The sequence below is a fragment of the Buteo buteo genome, chromosome 28 (assembly GCF_964188355.1).
Source record: "Buteo buteo chromosome 28, bButBut1.hap1.1, whole genome shotgun sequence".
Classification (NCBI taxonomy): domain Eukaryota; kingdom Metazoa; phylum Chordata; class Aves; order Accipitriformes; family Accipitridae; genus Buteo; species Buteo buteo.
Window position 1 is genome coordinate 7,946,110 of NC_134198.1, and position 21,502 is coordinate 7,967,611.

The 21,502-nt window shown below is 39.9% G+C and overlaps 1 protein-coding gene across 4 annotated transcripts in view; it reads left to right on the forward strand.

Moving 5' to 3' along the window:
• FOXP2 (forkhead box P2) overlaps positions 1-21,502 on the forward strand; it is a 433,685-nt gene that overhangs the window by 46,699 nt on the left and 365,484 nt on the right. For all 4 annotated transcript variants that reach the window (XM_075059023.1, XM_075059020.1, XM_075059022.1 and 1 more), the window contains exon 2: positions 20,726-20,872. The gene's annotated coding sequence lies outside the window, so the exon portion shown is untranslated. The remainder of the gene's footprint in view (positions 1-20,725; positions 20,873-21,502) is intronic.

Sequence of the window (21,502 nt, forward strand, 5' to 3'; positions counted from 1 at the left end):
TAACAAAATGAGGTTCTCTTTTATGTAATAAAGCACCACATTTTTTTGTCTCTGTCTCGGGCCCAGTTATTTAATGAATGTTCCATGTGTCACCTTTCAGAATCAGAATGGGACAGTAAAATGAATTCAGTCATTTCAGACAGTGTTATCACATGCTTTTAGGAACTCATGTAAAATTCAGAGGCATCAGAATGTATGAAGTTTTCATTATTTTTTATATTTTTAAAAACCTTTTCTGTACATTGAAGACTTCAGATATGTATTTTTGAACTTTACGCCATCTCTGGTATGAAGTAGAGATTTTTTTTTTTGAGATATGATGTTCTTTTAGAGTTACATGAGATGTATGAAAGCTGGTAATAAAAATATTTGTAATAACATTTTGAGAACTGGCAACACCACAGTGAATCTCAGCTGTACACATATTACTGGTCTAAACTAAAAAGTTATAAGCTAGTAAAAAAAAAATCATTCTTACAACAGAAGTGGCATATTTTTAGATCTTGTTGGCGTATAATAAGATCCCTTGTATCTGTGTAGAGTTTCTTGACATACCTGTGAAATACTATACATCAGAAGGTCTTTGACTGCTGGGTACTGTGGACAGCAAAAAGGAGAAATTTTAAGGATTTTTGAGAGAGTACTCCCTTGGCATTAAATAACATACCTTACTTTTTCCCAGGTGTTCTTGTGCTCTTGTCTCCTGCAGCTACCTATAAACTCCAGCCCCTTAATACCATCTCAGTTTTCTATTTTTGTTGTAAATCTCTTTGTTCAGTAGGAACCTGTAGTGTTCCTTCATTCTGTTAAACATAATGATAAAGAATATGAACGGAAGGAATGAAAGCAGGAGAGCTGTAGCTTGTACCGTGTGAAAGCAGTACTTCTTTCTGAAGGAGATACAAAAGGCGGGGCAACATTTGAAGGACTGAACTAGGAAAGAAATAGGAAGAATCATCAGAGGGAGGATCTCAGAGATACTTCTGTAAATTTAAAATAATGGAATGAAAAATTCAGTGAGAGAAACAAGAGCTAGAGAGAAAGTGGAAAAGTTGAGATTACTGATACAAAATAATTTGATTTGAATTTTTCAGTAAACTCTGTGATACTGTCTCATTTCAGTGTAGCTGAATTTTCATGCATCAACTCCATTCTTTCTTAGACTTCACTAAGTCATTTCAGCATACTAAGTTGATAAATATGCTTTATTTTTTGTAGTTTTATTTGTGGTGTTAGTTTTCTGCTGACTAGTGCTGTTCTGAAACAGTCCAGCCAGGAGTCCAGTAAACACGGAAGGGAGCAGGCTGGGAAGGAAGGAGGTCATGAAGGACTGTGCTCAACAAGGAGGTAAACTTCAGCTGTGATAGGATTGCACTTGGAGTGCTGTTGTGCCAAGATCTGCTGTTGGAGGTGTCTTGCAGGTAGTTCTTGCAGTTCCAGGATTTCAATGAGTAGACAAGTGAGACTCACCTGATAGGAGAGATCCTTTGGGATTGTGATAAGATGAAAGAAGAAACTTGGGCTCTTTCCCCTGGACAAAATTTCTCTAATCTTGGATTATCATATAAGGCATTGGAGTTTACAGGAATCACTAATGTCACCGTATTGAAGTTTTAATTTGCCATGATGTCTAAGTTTGCATAAAAATGTACTTGTGCTCGGAACAGTATCTTGCACTTTTCTAGATGTTGCGTGTTGTAGAGAATCCACATCTTCCCAATACCACAGATAGTACTTCTAATAGTGAGCTAACTCAGGTGTCAAGGGGAGAATATAGATGCTTCTCTGGAAGAGCTATGGATATTTGCTGTGGGTAGAAAATTGGCCTGTGCTTTGCTGTGAGTAGGGAGAATCAAAATGGACTGAATAAACAGTCCTGTTCGCAACCAGGAAACTTGGGCATCAGCAGCTTGATGTGTGTCTAGATCTGGACCTCCAGCCTCCTGCAGGTTCTTCGGCAATATACAGTATGTAGTGTCCATTTAGGATCTTGGGTTGCACTTAGCAGCACATGCTTTTAGCTTGATAATAACTTATTCTTGAAAGCCTCATTTCCATAAAGGAGAGTTGTTATATTCAGGGTTTGAGTTGGGAAGTCTATGTAAAAACTCCTGTGTTCTGAAAACCTTCTAAAGCTTAGTTTCAAGCTTTGGAAGCTTTTCAAGTTGTTGTTGATGACAAAATACTTAGTCATTGTTAATTTGGAGCTAGGTACTAGCCTGGCAACCTGTCAGTATCACCAGTGGAACCTGCCTCTGCTACTTCCATAGTTTTGCTTTGCCCATCTGTTATCCCCTGACATCTTTGACCATTAAAACTTAGAAGATAACCTTTAGATAATGTCTACCTGGGAGCCTTGCTTGCAGTTTATTAGCAGGACCAAATGGTGCTTAGTTTTAGTTCTTCAACCGTGTGCCCAAATACCATCTCTCTGCTTAAGTTCCTGCTCTTTCAGGAAGTGTGAGACCTTTCTTTCAAAAACTCATTAAAATGATTTAAGAGTTCTCAGTGTTGAGCTGGTGTCTTGGTTTGCAGTAGCCTTTGCACATGCTAGTGACAAAGTAGTCTTACTTCTCCCCCCCCTTTTCTTTGCAATTCGCTTTAACACAGGCTGAAAGTGAGCATAACAGCAGAGTACATATAACTGCATGTAAATCTATTTGGTAAATCCAAGAGCAGTCATTATAATGGGACACATGACAGCTCAGTAAAATGCTCTTTTTTTTCCTTTTATTGTTCTCTGTTTCCTCTGCACCTCTCCTATGTACATAAGCAACTTACAAACCCAGCGCTTACTTCCATTGTGTAAACTGCAAAGAAGTGGTACACAAATTTAGATACTGTTTACTCTGAGACAGATCGAGTAGCATTTTGACTGTAACCCTCAAGTTGTCCCCAGATCTGCATAGAGCCTGTTAAATAGTGTTGTAAGTTATTGGTATTTTATATGTAGGCTTTTGGTAAATAAAGTCTTTTGTTGGACATGTGACGGCTATTTCAATTACAGGATGCTGTGAGGGCACCTGGCTCTCTAGGGACCATCATGTCTTAGCTAGGGACCATGATGAGGGTGGGAAGAAACGTGAATCTGGGCTTGTTTGGCCAGAATTGCGGTAAGTGTTGGAGCTACTGGATAGCCAATGCTGTGATGACATATACAGGACAGTAGACCCAGCATTTTCTGAGAAACAAGTCTGAGCTAGGTCTTGGGAAGAAAAAAGCTTCTGTGCTTGAGAAAGTAGAGAGGGAACCTGAACAAACTAGAAATAGGTTCATTGTATGTAATGATTAATAAATTTAATGATTAATAAATTTTGGAGTGGAGTTGTAGTTTCACAGATAGCTGATCTCTTCTTATGAAATGCTGTTACCATTTTTGAAGACAGGGGTTTCCCCCGGTCCCCTGCCCTCAGCCCACCATCCCTTTCCCTCTTCTCACATATGTGGGCTTGCAACCTCTCTTGGGTTGGATCTGGAGCTCAGCAAACCCTTCTGTCGGTCAAATTAACTCAGCAGAACAGTGGGAAACCAACCTAGCAAAAGCCTGAGTGTGCTTTCTGCCATTTCTGTGAATTGAGCTGGAGGCATAAGAAACCAGAGGTTGCGGCAGCTTGCTCAAAGCTGGCGTGGCGTTCATGTAGATGCAGGCTGGAACGCATCTGAAGAAAGGCGCTTCTGTGTAATTTTACTTGGGTAGCTGAATTTCATATTTATTATAAGTCTTCATGCTTAAAGTATTTAGCGTGCATAGTTTTTTCTGAGGGCCGACCACTTTATTAGTTCCTTCCAAACCATATTTTTGCTGGCATGCACATCATAGCAAGTCATCAGTGTTTCCGACTCAGCACTTCTCCCATTTCCTGGTGATACACTGTATGATACTGCAACACCTACTTCGTTACATGCAGTGTAATTGCACCCTGACCCTTCTCTATACGCTAAAATCCCATGCTTGTGTTGAGTTGATGATTCTTTCTCGGAAGTCTATATACGATGCACATCACCATGGTGTCTGAGCAGCTATATTGATGAGGTTGCTAAATTGTCAAAAGATTTATGAAGTGTTTTAAGCATTTCCTTAAATATTATTCATAAACTACCGAAACAAAACTTTGTGCTTTCTACATTTAGGAGGGATTTATTTCTATCTGATGTAAACAAGTCACACACATGCACTTACTTTGTCTTTAAATGTCAAGGTATTTTTCTAAAAAAGAACAGCAGGAGTTTTGTTTTTTTAAAAGAGAAGTAGGTTGGTCAAAATGTTTACTTCTGGCTCTTTGTTTTTTGTAGTCTTTTTACTTTTTTTGTTACAAAATAGCAAATTAAATAGATTCTGAAATCAGTACAAGATGGCAGTTTTGATATGAGGTGATCAAATGGCTTTAAAGCTTCCTGTTTTTCTCTTCATAGCAGTGAGAGCATTGAGTTAAATTGTTATTTGAGAGTGAAGTTCCACTGAGTAGTGTTTTGTTACAGTAAAAATAAGATAAAATAGTAAACGGTCTGCAATTTGAGAAGATCTTGTTTAAAATTGGTTTATTACTTTAAAATCAGATCCCCAAATTTTAAAACCCTGATAACAGCCTCTCTTTTTAAATAAGACTCTTTTTAGCATAAGGAAGGGGTCTTCAAAGAGCCGTTGACTTATTTAATGATAGATACTTAATAATAGTATCACTCAAATGATATTGTTGATATATGGATTGATTCTACCTTTGTGATCCATTCTTAGAAAGGACTCGAGGACTCTCCTCAGTGTGCAGGACTTGCCCTGACAAGGGGGGCAAAACCACCTTCGTGATGCCTGATTTTGATTTAGGACAGTTACTGGGGGGAAAAAAGGGTGAAAAACAGAGCAATTGTTGGCATTAGGTATGTATTTTCTTCTAGTGTTTCTGAGTTCAGCAAAGTGTTGTGCAGCGCTTCTCTTTTTCTTGCATTGTGGAAACCTCTTGACTACCCTGCAGAGTTCAGTGTCACTGAACGATGCAGAGGGAGATGCCAAGGCTGGTTCTTCCCCTGAGGAGGCACTAGGATGTGATTTGTATTTCTGAGGGTTGCTTGGGGCTAAATGATGTTTGGTGCAGCTCTGTGAAAAAACAGTGTTTATCTAGATAACTGCATCGATGCTGCTGTAAAGTCAAAATTTTGTTTGGGAGTCACCTATGACAGTTAGTCCATTTATTCAGAGGGAGTAGAATAAAGATACATGTAAGTAGACACCAGCCATTTATTTAAAATGATCTTTTGGTTTGTAGAGTTTGAATAGAATTGAAATTTTCTGTGTTATTTTAGGCTGTTACTTCCTTGACTTCGTCATCTCTGTTTTCATCTTGCTGTCAGTCCTTAACAGTATATACGCAGGTTATAATTGTGTTCCTCTGCAAATTTGGAGGATAGCAGAGAAATACATGCAAAAATAATTCTGTTGGTGCTAATAAGAGCACTTCCATGTACCGATACGCAGTGGAATGTAAAGGAATATTGCATGAATGCTCAAAAATGTGGAGATTTTTCCTTCACAGGTGTTCACTGTCCCAGTCACAGAAGAGTGGATGTTAAGATCAGCTCACCTGCAAATACCATGCTGATGGCACAAAGGAGGGAGAATTCTTGAAACACAAAGAAAACCTGTGTTGTGAGGCATTATAAACTATATTGGGATACTGTGTAATGTTGCAGTGAGCTAAAAATCTGCTTGGAAAACTGTTGTTTAATATCAAGGGTAGGGTATTGTTTTTTAAACTTTCAATAGATATCAGAATTTCTGGGGAGCTATTGGAAAGGAGCATATCCTCACTTTGAAGCTTCTTCCTGGTAGGTGCCACGCTGTTGTAAATTTAACTGACCCTAGGAGTATTGGTCTTTGAGAGCATATAAGAATAGGATTTATGGTTCTTGAGTTAATAAAATATGCTGATGCCACTGTAAGCCCTGTTTAGATAGACAGCAGTAATCTCTGTTGAGCAGTATGAAACCGTCTGTCTCTAAGTAGTGGAAACCTAATAGTTCACAGCAAGGTTGTACCACATCCAGAGATGAGAAAAATGTGTCTGAAGTCAGAGGAGTTTTAGCTGCATGGTTTTATTTTCTTGCGTAATTGCGTTCTTTCTCCTGTGGTAATATTACACATCATGTCAAGTAAACAAGATACCCAAAGTGGACAAAGGAAAAAGTGCTTTTTAAAGTTCATACCATACCTTAGTTTTGCTAGCTTTAGCACAAGGAACAAGATTCTTCTGAATCTACAAGGTGAATCTGAAGTATGTGGAATTGGTGTTAAAGGTGGAGTATGCTGTGTGTTCATAAAAAAACCCCATTCAGTTCAGTAATGAGATACATAAAGAAGGCTAAGAACGTATTGCCACATTGTGTGTTTTGTACAGTATAAAAATGCTGTTTCCAAGTTTTTATCTTTTGTGGAAGGAGTTGATAGAATTATATGTTTGGAATTCGTAATTTTTCTATTGTGTTTGAAATATTTGACATTTAAATACGTGGTTGTATTTACATATGTTGCATTTTCATTACAGCTAATCCTCTTGAAACTTGGTTGGCAGATGCCTTAAGCAGTTCTGTAAAATTGGGACAGATACAGTATTCTGCAACCTTGGAATCTAATTGCAAATAAAGAACATTTTGTAATTGTATTTTTCCACTTTTTAAGATTCCCACTTTGAAAATTTAAAAGAGAATTGCTGTGTGTAAACAACAACGAAATAGACTTTAGTAGGGAGATTAATATCTGAAAATTCGCTAATAGGCACCTTATTTTAATATAAAATATTAATAATCTAGATTTTATATGCTGTAAGCATAAAGATTACCTCTGTATGCTACCTAATATATTAAGTAAACAAGTCTGTGTGAAGAAACCGTTCTGTGTGCATTATGAGGCATGTGTCTTTTTACAAAAGGCAACAGTTTTCAATATTAAGTCTAAATGATTGCTTTATAATTTGAAAGAAGAGCAGAATAAGAAGTAATTTCTTTGGCAAGTATTATGGTTTTTTTATAGTCCACAAAAACCTGGCATCCATATTTGCTGGGGTTGGTTTTTTTTTTTGTTTTGGGGCTTTTTAAAACAAATATTCTCAGCATTTTTTCACCACCTCTTCCTACCTTTCAGTTTATTCAAACGGTGAAAATTATAGCTAAGTATAACTAAACATGTTTTGTTCTGTAAGTGAAATAGCTAACTGAACAAATACCCTTAAGTTCACAGAATTCAACTTGAATAGTCACTGAATTTAAACAGTCCAAAATACAAGAAAAAAATATATGTAACTGTGTCATCTATGTTTTATGACCTACTCAATGTAAAACTTGACCTACAGTTCGGAGTTGAATTTTTTTTTTTTTAACTCAGATTAGATTACTCTTAGAACAGTATCCAACAATTCCTTCTCTCTTCAAAAAAAATTTGTTCTTGCAGTCTACTCCCTCTCGTGATTCATCCTAACAGTGGCTGGATTTGTCCTTTCAAACCTCGGGTACCGCACTGATGCTCCTTCACCAGGACAGCGCTCTCCCTGGCTTCCCGTGCAGGGCAGAGCCACAGGCTCTGCTGGGAGCGCCGCGTTAGGTAGCAGTTACATCCTATTGAGATGTTTGAACTTGGGTAGGATGAATCTGATTTTAGTATCGTGTAACAGCGAGTAAAGGTGGTCCAAACCTCATTTCTTTGACCAGGCGTTTCCAGTTTACTGTTTGGCTCTGGGTCTCCTTGTTAATCCCTTCTGCCTCTGCTTTTGCATCTTCTTTTAATGTACATAGTTCCCCGGAGGTACCTGTTTTCCCTGGCAACAGTGTAAGTGGACCTCCAAGTTTCTCACCTGACAGCTTTTCAATACATGTACTGTTACAAATCGTTCACGCCTTTCTTCTGCTAAGTTGCGCTTGGTGGCAGCGATTCGTGTTGAAGTGTCCGATGGCTGCGTCGAGCCGGCTGCATTTTCCATACAAAGCTTGTCTCCCTTTTGAAAAGTAGAGAAGGCAGTGGGAGTTTATGCCTGTAAGTTTATTTACCAGGTTTTTCCGTACACGTGTTTCTCACGCGTTGGCAGTTTGTTTCAGTCGCACTGAGGTCCCGAGTCTCCCACTCTTCATGGTCTCTCCTCGTGGAGGGAGGATTCCCCCTGCAGTCACGGTGGCGGTTTAGAATCGGGCTGGATGAATGTACTTGTTACTGCTTTGTAAGCCAAACCCCGAGACACAGTATCTGATCCCCGAATACGTAATTCATTTAAACACCGCCGAGACAAAGAGCGGTAGGTCCCGGAGGGATGAATGAGCCCCCAGCTCCTGCAGCGGCCGTGTTGGGGAGAGCTGTGCTGGGCTTCAGGGAGGTGGCGGGAGTCCGCCCTCGCCCCTCGGCGCCAACGCGGTGTGTAAGGCTTATTTCCACCTTTTCCCCATTTCTGTCACTCTGAGACATCGCCTCGGCGGTGCTGTGCGGGGAGCCGGCTTCCAGCTTTGTGCCGGGCAGGAGAGGGGTGATTCCCTACCCCAGCCCCTGACCTGCCCCTGGGCGGCCGGGTGGGACGGGCATCCCTGCGGCGGCGGAGGGCAGCGGATAACGAGCAGGCAATTAAGCGGCTTAGTAAAAGAAGACACAGGGTTAATGCCGTACGCTGCTCATCTTCGATTTTCATGAACTCACGCGGAGGATCCAGTGAATCGGGAAGTAGGATGAAGGTTATCGCAATTTTGACGCAAACACTTAAATGGCTAATCTGTTTCTAAATGGTTATGTTTTTAATCTCAAGCCTCTTTACACGGCTGAGCTGCTTTTTTTTTTCTGACTTGACTTTGTTTTATAGGGGAAATATTTCTGATCAGATTGCTTAAGCTCTGAGCTGTCATGTAAATACGTTCTGTCAAGTATATAATACACATTTTAAAATTTGTCTAAATATTTATGCTCTTGAGGGGATCACTGTAGCTCTCAACAGACAGTTACAACCTAGTGAGTAAATAAATTGTATTTTTCTTTTTTCAAGTCTGCGTTGTTTTTGCAAGAAATTGTAACTGTTCGAAAGATGACTTGAGTCTCACAAAATTGTGCAAGGTAGTTTTATTACTCACTTGAGAAAAAAGTACCGCCCGTCTTTCAGCAGTGCCTGCAAATATATATGTGCACGTACATATATTTAAATTAAAATGCTTCTCTTTCTTCTAAAAACTGAACAACAAAACATGAAGTGAATGAATTCACATGTGCCACCACATTTAAAATTATCATTAGAAATGTTGTGAAGCATGTTTTCTGTTATTTTAAATTTGCTTCCAGTATGTGCTCCATGGATTATTTTTTTCTTATTTTAGTAATTTTCCTGCCTGGGTTACAGTGGTAAGATCTGTGGTAAGATCACGGAACTTTTTAATTAAAAAAGAAAAAAAAAAGATTCAAATTAAAAAGTTCCATGAAATTCAGTGGAGCAAAGATTGGTAATTTTCATTCCTTTTCAGGTAATGAACCTTATTTTTCCACACTTGTATGAGAAGGAAAATTTTTAATACTAAAGTTGAGAATGTGGTTAGTTTGTAATCAATAAGAGTTATAATAGCTGTGATTGGTATCAGGCACAAGATTGCTGTAATGTTAAACACCTCAGAAACTGTTCACCAATAAAAAAGGTTCTCACAGTTTAAACCGGTAGAAGTACGTTTTGGATGCTAGTCTGTGTAAGTCATGATAAATTGTATTATCCTTTCTTTTTACTTTGTACAATAATAAAGTATATCCAGAGAAAGTAAATCTGTGATTTTAACATCTTTTGACAAGCACATTAGACTGTAGAAAGAGCATCCAAGTTGGGGCTCGGGGCATATGGTGCTACCTTCTGCTAGCATAGCTCCAGAACAAGTCACTGTGTTCACCAAGGGGTCATATTCAGACTCTCGGGTTCCTTCCTCTGGTCCGGGGGAAAAACCACAGTTCTTCTTCATAGAGAAAAGTCAGAATGTAAACCACAAACCTCACTTCCCTGCGATACCTTCATTGTGCAGAGAACACAGAGATGCTCTGAAATGTTCTGCTATCAATCAGGTTTTTTGTCAAGGCATTCATGAAAGCCTTCAGACAAGTTAAGCTAAACAAAAATTGTGTTGGTTAATAATCCACAAGCTAAACAATGCTGTAGCACTGTAAATCCTCAAATTAGCCTACGTAAATATTTATAGCTGTTTTTTAATTCCAAAAAGAGATATAATACTATTTTAAAAGAACAGATGTTTATATAATGATGTGAAATTGTTGAAGCATTTCAAACTTACGTACGTTCAAAGTATTATTTAAATGCCTGTTTCGTGAATAAGTAGCAACTCCCACAGACTTAGTTTTCACATCTTCCTAGATTGTCTTATTTTATTTAAAGACTGGTACTTAGGATAGATAATCCAAGTGTTGCATATCTTGGGAATTCAACATATGGATGGGGATACGGAAGGCATTAGTTATATGAGATTTGTTGACCAGCTTTTAATTCAGATTGTCATTTTCAACACACGGCGGTGCAGATGGTAAAGTTTTTACTGTCCGTCAGAGCCCCAGTACCTTAGGGACAGCTGTTGCTGATAAATCTTTTTTACATGCTTTAGGTCAAGAGTAGTCAAACCTGTTACAGCACCTGCTTCTACATATGCAAATCTGTTGTTTTGTCATTTCATTAAACAAGGAAAGGTAGTGGTCTCTCGTGGCCGTAAGTAAGCCTGGAACATAGCCCGTACGAAATGAAATCTAGCAAAAAGACAACTGAGGTTTCTGCAGTATAGCCATGGGATGCTGCTTCTGTTTGGGGGCTTTGTTTCTGGAAGACTGCCTGTAATTTGGAAGGAGGGTAGAAAGACAAGTACATGTTCGGAGGCGAGAAGAAAAGGGAAGGTGTTTGCTGTCATTGACTGTAGGGTAGTTGTGAAGTTTGACATGCCCAGAAGCTAGCGGGTGCCATGTGGGGCTCCCCTACACTGCATACCTCCGTTTTCATCATCTGGTAAGCCTGCAGCATGATTTCCGGGCACTGGAGCATACAACATGTCTACTTCGGTTTGGAGCTGATTGATCCACGGTACGGAACATGCTTGTGGGATCTTCCCTTGCCATAGAAGAACATAAATGATTGAAATGCTTTCTTAAAGAAAAGTATAATTTGTTTATGTACTTTGGTGCCTAGCAAAAAAAATTCCTGTCGAACAGCAGCACGCTGCGGGAGCTGACGGTTTACTGCACAAGGTTACGCGTGGGTTGTGGAAACTTTTAAGCTGTTTATATTTGTTTAATCTATCAGATATACAGAGAGTTTAAATCACGAGGAGGAAACTTCTTCATTTATTGCGCTTTCCAAGTAGGGCTGTGGCATGTAATAGAAATGGAACTTAAGGATTGTTTTTTTAAGCAAACTGACAGAAGATTTTATCCTGCACTGCCATAGATTGCTGTGGGGGAGAAAGGGAAATAGTAAAATTGATGAACAAATGTTGCATGCTGTCATTTTAGATTATGTTGTTTTGCCATGAAGTTGTTGCTAAATTTTTTAAAGATACTGTAAAATTCCGCTGTTGCGGAAAGTACCATAGTAGCGCTGTCGACTGTGTTAATTATTTCATTCCAAGGCCATTTTGTCAACAGTATCTTAATCAAGCCACCAGCAAAAATGCTTTTTGAACATTTTGTGGAGAAAAAAGAATACTGCCCTGACCTTTCGACCTTGTCAGCTGAGTTTTCCCATTCTGACACTAGGCATTATTTTTCCAACGGTTGGAAGTTTAACTCTTCAAGGAACCAGATATCATTTTTATTGGGATATTAATTCTGGTAGGTGCTAATCTCATCAAGATTTGCAGACATTTTCCTTCATAGGCCATTCTGATTTGTGGCTTTTTCTTTTCACAGCAGTATTAAATACCAAACCTCCTCTGATATGGAAGTTCATTAGAGATATGTCTTTGATGGCAGCCCTTTCAGGGCTTCAGTTTCAAATACCTTGATGTAAAGCTTAAGAAGCCATTGTGTTGTAAGCCCTCCTTGATGTGTCTTATTTAGATCTGCATAGTAAATCAAGGAAAGTAAATAACAAGGCAGCAGATGGAAGCATGGAGATAAGGCCAGTGAACAATTGTATTTGTATTTTGTTATGATGTTGACAGGAGCTAAAATTCACTAATCTAGTTCAACTGATCTGCATTTCAAAGAAATCTCATTTAGCAGCAACTTGAAGGTTTGGAGGATAAAGTTCTTTTATTGCAGCTTTTATTGCATTCTTTGCTAATTTATCTGGTCAAGATTTAGCCTTGCTTACTTAAAGCAGCAAGCATGTTACAAGGAGTCTTAAATACTACGAAAGCATTAATGTCTAGACTATGAACTGAAGGTAATTACATATCCAGCAGTGAATAGGCTACGTTTAGGAAATACTGTTGTCCAAATGGAATTGCAAGAGAAATGCAGATAAGGTATTTTCCCCTGTTTTTTCTAAGTGTTTTTTTTTTTATTTTATTTTTTTTAGTGTGGGGAAAGTGAATACATAAGCAAATCTAAACTTATTAAATATTAAAAATAGAATTTCTTGAACTGTGAATTCAGTTTTACCATACTTTCCTGCTCTGTTTACAAACTGATAGCTCTTATTAAGGTTTCATTTAATGAGTACCCTCTTGTACCTATTTAACAAACCTGTTAAAATGTGGACAATAGTTTAGTAGAATGAGGGACTGCAGTTGTTTTTCTGTGCACTCTAAATGAGGTAGACAATGTGTATGTAAGTTATGTACTTTGTATTAGCTAAAGTACAGCCATGTTGTCTGGAAAAATGTGATAAATCTGTTGTACAGATCATGTATGATTAAAATGAAGAACGATGTAAAGTAGAATTTAGGGTCTCCTTTTGGAGTTTTGAAAGAGTTAATCTTAAGGCCAAAAACCACCCTGCTATTTTGATTTAGTTTTCACTTTATAATATAAATACTAACAATGGGCTATTTAGAGAATTGATCACAAGCGTGTGCGTACCTATATATACAGATATAACTATAACACGGTAAAGCATGCCAGACCGGTGTACACCCACTCTAATAATGGGGCCCAGTTCTCTAAGGCATGTAAATTGAAACCGGCAGCTGCTGCACTTTAATGCTCTAGTCCTTGCTGCCCTTCTGCAGCCCGTCCCTTGTCATGGGGCCCACACCTGTGCCCCGAGGACTGCACTTCCATCTCATGTGTAGTGTGGGTCTTTGCACTTCTTTGTAGTGTGTCTTTGTAGGCTGGAGAGGAGCGGATGGAGAGGCAGCTGGGGATGAGGGCACTTGGTAGGCTGCAGCGATATCTGATAGCTTTTGACTGCTGGAGTCTGTAGGCTAATCAGATTATGGGGTGGTAAATGCTTCTTTAGTAGTAGTACTGGCTTAAACATCTTTTGGTTCCTTCACCTCGTTGCTGTACCTCTGAAGATGCTCATACAGAGTGGTTTGTGGGTTTGCAAGGTGGGCTCTAAGGTTGAAAACAGCTTTTACTTTGCCTTTACTTCTAATCTAGACTAGTTACCCGGCACAGCTGACCACGTAGCTCCATGCAGTTGCCTTGGCACAGCTCAGTGACCAGCTCTGGGAAGGGGGATGTGGTGCTGCGGCTGAGCTGGAAGAAGTGTTCATCAGTCTACACCCCAAGACGCACCCAGCAGTGCAAGCCAAGCCACATCATGATGGTCTGGTCCCACCTTTATCCAGGCCATGTCTCCCCGTTCCTCTCTTGCCCTGGCAGGAATGTCCCTATTTTGGTCAAAAGTTGATTACTTGTTTTGCAGGACTATTTTCAAATAATTAAACTCCCTGATCTGTCTCACCTTGCAATTGCACTAATGTCCAAGTCAGCACAAGGAAGGAGTGGGAGTCTGCAGCTGGAGCTGAAGAGGAAGGTGAGGGAAGTTAGGGTGGCTTCAGCCCCAGTTCAGAGTGGCTTAAGTCACTGCGCGGCTGCATCCTCTCTGGAATCTTGCCTTTACCCCTCAGACCACTGGATGCTCTGCATGTGTGAAATGAAGTAGATAATACAAATGCCAGTTATTCAAAAAGGTGACTTGGACTGCTTTGTGAAATAAATACATACCAGCCAATAGAATGATGACAGTAAAATAAATCAAACTCTCCTAGAAAACTACACAGTGTATCCGAACGTTTAATTACATCCCAATCTGCCAAAGTTCAGAAGGGAAATTTTGGATTTGAAGATGTCCCAAAGATGTCATCATGCTTACAGCACCCAAGAGCAAACAGGTAGGTCCGCAAGAGCAAGTCCTTTCAGGGACAGCCGTGTTCGCATTTTTAGATTAGATCTTCCTTCTTTTGTATAACAATTTAAATCACCCCCTCAAATAAATGTATGCACCTACTGTCTGGCCTGCCACAGTCTCCAGAGTTTTATCAATTGTAGTCTGTTTTTCAAACATCATGCCCTTGTACCTTTGGCTTCAGCATCGCTCCATCCCATCTAAGCCCTTCCCGTGTCCCGGCATTGCCTAAGGTGACAAGGAGGCATCCCGGCTGTCACTGAATGCTCGCCTCTTGTGCTCCTGTCCCTGCTGGCTCCACGCATGTGTTGTGTTCCTCAGAGGGCTGCGGGAGGGGAGAGTGTTTTCAGCAAAAGGGAGAGTGGGAAGCCAAATAAAGAGGAAAAGGAGGAATAGAGAAAAAAAAGCTCAATGAAGTTTTATGGAATTTCTCGCATCTCTCCCTCTACAGAAACCTTTTGCACCCCCCCAGTCTAGGAGTACTGCAGCACTGTAACAGTACTGTGTCTTAATTAGTCATCTTCTCTCAGGTGATAGGGATCAAAACCATTTAGAGATGAGGTGGATTAAACAACAAAACTTGAATTCCTGCTGTTGTCATGTCAGTGCCGGTGTTGATTGCAGAGCCCTGACTGACTGAATATTGTGTGATGCTGCATGACTGGAATCGCACTGAACCGCTCAGCATTTGTCTCTTCAGATCCTGCTGTGTGTCCCTGTGTTGTATGGCAGCCTAACGTTGGAAAGAGAAGGGCAGATAGAGCTGGAAGGAATGTCGGAGAAAGGAGGTGGCACTCTTCCCACTGGGCATTGCTGGAGAAAAATATTCTGAGACGTACTTGCCACAAGAAGTACTATGCAAGTACTATAGAAGTACTATCTGTTTAACCTCCCCAAGCTTGGATGTTGATTTAACAACAGTTTACCGACTATTCCATCTGATTGTCCCAAATCCAGCATTATATCTTTGTTGGCAGGTTGCCTGATAGAGCTAGTTACCCTGTGTCCTCTATCATCTATCTCTCTCATATAATAGCATTTACTTTGGGATGGTAGACAGCTAGCCATGCAAGGAATTATTTAGACACAGGTCTTACCTCTGTTTTCATCCTCCTACAATTCAGTTTAAAGGTTATATTTCTGGTCAGTATACTTGTTTTGGGTTTGTGTGTCGGGGTTTTGGTAGCGGGGAGGGGACCACAGGGCCGGCTCCTGTGAGAAGCTGCCAGAAGCTTCCCCGGCTCCGAGTGGGACCCGCCGCTGGCCCAGGCCGAGCCCGTCAGTGACGGCGGTAACACCTGGGGGGGAACAGATTTAAGAGGGGAAACCTGCAGCAGAGAGGGGACTGGAATGTGGGAGGAAGCCCTCTGCAGATACCGAGGTCAGTGAGGAAGGAGGAGGAGGAGGAGGGGATGCCCCCGCAGCCCGTGGTGAGGCGAAAGGCTGTTCCCCCCCAGCCCGTGGAGGGGAGCGGAGGCCCCCCAAGATGGCCGGGGCTCCATGGGAAGGCCCGCGCTGGAGCAGTGTGTGACTGAAAGACTGCTGCCCCCGTGGAAAGGACCCGTCCCAGGGAAGTTCGGGAAGATCTGCAGCCTGTGGGAAGGACCCACGTTGGAGCAGGTCACGGAGGACTGTGTCCCGTGGGAGGGACCCCACGCTGGAGCAGGGGAGGAGTGAGGAGTCCTGCCCCTGAGGAGGAAGGAGCAGCAGGGACAACGGGTGATGGACTGACCTCAACCGCCATTCCCCCTGCACTGCTGGGAGGAGGAGGGACAGAAAATCAGGAATAAAGTTAAGCCCAGGAAGAATGGAGGAGTGGGGGGAAGGTGTTTTAAGCTGTGGTTTTATTTCCTACTATCCTTGTTTTGATTTTATTGGTAGTAAATGATATCGATTATGTTTTTTCCCCAAGTTGAGTCTGTCTCTTGCCCATGACCATAATTAGTGAGTGATCCCTCCCTGGCCTTGTCTCCACCCATGAGTGTTTTGTTATGTTTTCCCCTTCTCATCCCATGGGCTTGCTGGAGTGAGGAGTGAGTGACGGGCTTCGTGGTGCTTTGTTGCCAGCTGGGCTTAAACCGTGACAATATTTTAAATAGTGTATAAATCTGCAAGAGAAATGAATATTTCTCTTAACTCTTATTGTCAATCCAAATCCAGAAGATAGGAAGAGTTCAGTATACAACTGATGAGAGGACTATATTTTAAAATATTAAAAATCTTGGTGGGTATTTTCAGGTCCTGCAGGAGATTTATATGAAAGTATAGGGAAGATTATTGGTTACTTCAATAGCACCGATGCATGAGCTCTAGTAGTAGAAAGACAATTTTACCTGCAATTAGATAATTTGTCCTGCCTTACACTTTTTATTATGTCAGAGAAGGGAAGTAGTGCCAACTCTGATGTTTTCTGAAGTACTGTTTTTTTGATCATAGCGTAATAAACTTCCTTAAATCGCAGACAAACCAGACAGCACAACAGTTAGGGAAGTTTGCAGTATAACACCTTTACTTCTTTAATTATTTATTAATTATTTGTGTATTTGTGTCTTTTGTTGCTGCATTTTAATACATCTTTCTCGACAGGTTTTGGCGTTTACTAGCAAAGCAATGATTGTTTTTGTGCGTTTATGTTTTTGTGACATAAGATTTCTGGGTAAAGGCTTTTAGATAAACATGGTACTAAAGGCACATGATTGTAATACTATATTAGATTGACTATACAATTACATACGAGAGTAAATATTATTGAATCTTAAATCAGAACTCCAATTCAGGCCTTGGTTGTTGATATGGTATGATTTCAGGCCAAATCCTGCTCTAGTCTTTTACTTACTTTCACCCAATAGGCTATAGGTATTGAAAGTAAAATTAATAGGATGCTTACATACAAAAATGGAATTATATAGCAAATTTAGTCTGGGATTTGAACCATTGGATTTTTTGTAAATAAGATATAGAATCCTGAAACAATTGAGAAACTTACTTGTATAGTCCTGAAATACTTTTACGCGTTTTTCTGTAATGTACTCTAAAAATACATGGCAGTCATGAGAGAAAGTATTTTATCAATGCTTATTTGGGATGGCTTTGTAATGCAGCTATGGCTTTTTGAATTGCCAAAAAAGTCCCGTAACAGTAATGCTAATAAGTTCACTTTACCATGTATAGCTTTGACTTTGTGTCTTATTTAACTTAGGGAAATGGTGTGAGCTTGCACACAAGCATAGCTTTTAATATCCCAAATTAATATATGTGTACTCTGGAATATGTTTGTGCCTTTAATCTCATAGGTTACTTGTATCACTGTGCTGTTTCAGAAATCAAAAATAGAAGCTAAGAAGTTATTAATGTAAAAACTTCATATATCTTATATCTAAGTGGATTTCCACCAGGAGTATTATTGAATTAGGGAATATATGGAATAAATTTTTTAAGTGGGCATGAATGCTCATTTAATATTCAGATGGGATTATATAACAAGTGGCTGAAAAGAAAGCATTCTTCTTTTACACAACTTTTTGGGTGACTTGATACCCAGTGCTTGCAATCGAGGTGGTTGCTTATCAGCTTTTCCTCCTTTACATGCACTTCTGTGAGAGAGCCAATATCATATTCATGGGAAGATTTTGTAAACTTTTTGATTGCAACTTGAAGCCATCTATGGAAAGAGTGAGAATCACAGCTTTTATCTGGCAACTAGTAGGTAGCTGTTTTCTAATACTTGTTCTCATGGCATTCTTTCTCGATGTTGAAGTAGTGGCAATGGTAATTCTGAATTGTTATTACTAGTATCAAATGGTTTTTAAAGGGTTTATCCTGTGATGGTATTTTACCTGCTGTAGTATACCTGGAGTCCGCTTCTCTAAATTTTGCAGTTCTGTGAGAAGCTTGTCTTTGCTCATATATCAATTCTAAGACATTTGGTTCTTGTTTGCTACAGCTTGCTCTTATTTATAGTTAGATTCACAGTGATGTGCAGGATATCAAACAGAACTTGGGTTTCTTTTGAGCTGGATGGGTTATATTCCTACCCTTAAGATTTTTGTTCTAAACAGAGAAATTGGACAAATGGTAGAAGGGAGAGGTGGCCTAAAATGTTGCTATAGGCCAGTAGTACATGGGTCTTTGATCATTAGTGTACTGTACAGTGAATTTTCTTTCATCCTCAGTGTAGCCATTTGAGCTGCAGAACTAAACAGAACAGCAAACATCGTAGCAGCCTCTTCTTTTGCAGAGTGTAGAAGTGATGAGGGGGAATAGATAGAACAGTAAACATACTTTGATCTGATATATCAAGCTGACCAAAAAAAGTATCAGTAATTCAAATTCCTCACTGAAGGGTCTAAAAAGAATGTTAATAAATAGGTCTGTGCATAGATGTAGTGGAAACTTTCTGATTTGGGGGTGAAACATTAGGGTATTAGTTCGTGCATTTTGCAAAAGGGACTTTGGTTGCATACTGGTGTCTGAACAAAGTTATTTTTGTGCTGTTATGTTTTTTTGTGCTAGTACAGGCGGCTGCTTCGTATAATGTGCCAATGCGTAAGTCTCCATATAGGGATACTCAGTTCACAGACACAAAGATCTGTATCTAGCAAGAGCAGAAAGGACTGGTTATATTCCTTTGGTACACCTGGTAGGTATGGATAGAATTAATTAACTTAGTTTTTACTCAAAAGTGACATGCCAGTCCATGACAGCAAAAAGTGTTTGTTCCTGATGACAGTCATTCACTTTCTGCCAGTTCAGAAGGCTTCCCTGAAGGAATTTTAATTGATCTGCACTTACCCAAAATAAGTCGGAAACACTGCTGTATCCTAGAGATTAAAGCAAAAGAGAAGATATTGGAATACAAAGTATATGATTTTTAAGGTTTGTTTTGAGATGAAACTTGGGACATGGAGATGCTGACCTGCATTTATACAAGTGTTGAACTGAGTGGGAGTATATGGATGAAGTTACAGGCTCAAACACGTGAGACCAGCAAACAACTTGAGAAGCAGAACCTTGCTTTGTAGCCCTCTGCCCTGGGTGCTTTGGGACTGTGGACCAGGGAGAGGAAGGCTGCTGCTCCTTTACAGTAAGATTTTGCTACCTCATTTGAGCGTTGTTTTTTTTTTTTTTCTGTGGTGATGCTATTTTGGAAAAGTCAATCAGATTTTTTAAGCATGTAGTAAAGTACAGAGAACCATGGGAATTCACTTTGCAGTTCAAAAGGATCTAGCCTGTACTTCAAATGCTAGTAAGACTAGACTCCCTGTGTACCTAATGCAGTAATTCTGGTTATTGTGTCGTTAATGTATTGGTGTAAAATGGACATAAGAATTTGTTGAATTACACTAGCATAAATGAATATACAAGGAGATAGGACTAGTCATCCTGGTTCAGATCAATGGTTCACCTAGGCCATTCTCTGTCTTGAGTGAAGGCTCTCTTCCAAGGGTACCTCCGCTCTCCTTTTTGACTCATGAAAACTCCTTGCATCATCAGCATCCTTGGGAAGAAGTCCACAGTTCTGTTACCCATTTTGTGGAGAAGAAACTCCTGCTTTTTCTTTGGAAGTTGAGTTTTACTAGGCAGGTCCTGAGTTCAAGGGATAGGGAACCGATGACGTCTGTGCAACCTCTTCCATTTTTTCAGGCTTCTATCATGCCCTCCCTTAAGTTGTCTCTTTTCCAGTCTGGCTAGTTGTGGCGTACTGAATTGTTCTTCATATGGAAACCATTCTAAGCCTTTGATTGTGTACGTTTTCTTTTCTGAACCTTTGCTAATTAGTTCCGTTGTGTTCTGTGCTGGACACCAAAGTGGAGCACGCTTTTCAAGATGGGGATTAATACAGCGGCAAATGATGTGTTATGCTTTGTTCTTTATTCCTTTCCCTGTGATTTTTAACATTCAGTTTATGGTTTTGACTCTGACAGAGTGGTGAGTTTAAGTTTTCATGGAGCCATCCATCATAAACCCCTGGTCTTACTTTCTGAGCAGTAAGATGTAGTGCAATAGAGAGCTGTTTTGTTTAACAGAAGATTGAGATTAGAGTATTTATCAATAATGGGTAGCCAAGTTGATTTCCAGTGAACCTGTGTTCAGCAAATTGTGATTGTGTGCTTGAACCCTGCCAAAAGTATTCAAAATTTCTTGGTGGTGCAAAATAAGTAATGAATAATAGGAAGTAATCTTTTAGTTTGTACACTTACGCTTTTTAAAGTAATATGATCTTGTTGTTACGAATCTTGGGAGTGGAGTAGGTGACTACTTTATGTGTTTAATACAAAGAAAGAAAGATGTAAAACGTGTGGGATTTCCTCTGAGGTATGCAGTACATGTGTGTAAGAATGCTCCTGGAGTGTGTTTTAAAGAGGCGATTGGGATACCTTGCTGTAAAACACAATACGGATGCTTGCACTTACCGTGTTCCTTTCCCTTCTTACCCTTAGATAATTTCAAGTGAAAGTTAAGGACCTTTTGTCCTTATCTGCCATAGAGGTGACAGACGCTCCTGGAAGGAGGACCAGTTTGAGCAAAAAGGAAAAGACCATCCCTTCCGACAGCACGGCAAGGTGACTAAGTGACTCCAAAGAAATGTAAGTGATTTATAACTGAACTGTGGCTGTGGATGTTTCTACTGTGGATTTATATGCTCTGTGGGAGGAATACAGTACCATGTCACTGAAATGTATTGCTTATAGATGTAAAATACGGTTTAGGAAGAAATTTGTGGAGTATACAGAAAATATGTACTCCTATGTTTGTGTGATGGTAAGCTATGCTACAATTTTTTTTTTCCAAATGGCCATTGTTAATGGAAATGACGTCCTCTGTGTCACAAACCTGTTTTTGTACTATTTTCTGCTCATCTAGATCTGAGTTGATTTAGCTACGTAGAAACTAAGCAGCTGAATCTCAGTCAGTCATCCTAGATTCTGCTTGCCCTCAGGAGAGAAGCAGGCATCTCCAGAGGCCGATCTAGCTCATCCTAAAAGTAATGCCTAGGGAATTCAGTATTACTCCTTGAGTAGCTTGTCTCTCTGTTGGCTGCTTAGCTCTAGCCTAAGTGTTCAATGAACACTTTAACCTGGCATGTTGTGTAAGAAGCAGTGCCAGCTTCTTTTCTCCTCCCCATATTGTTGTTCTTGTCAGCATGTGTAGCCGTTCATACATTTAGAGAGTGGATCTGGCTGAAAATAACCAATTACTTGTACGGTTTTGTTTTC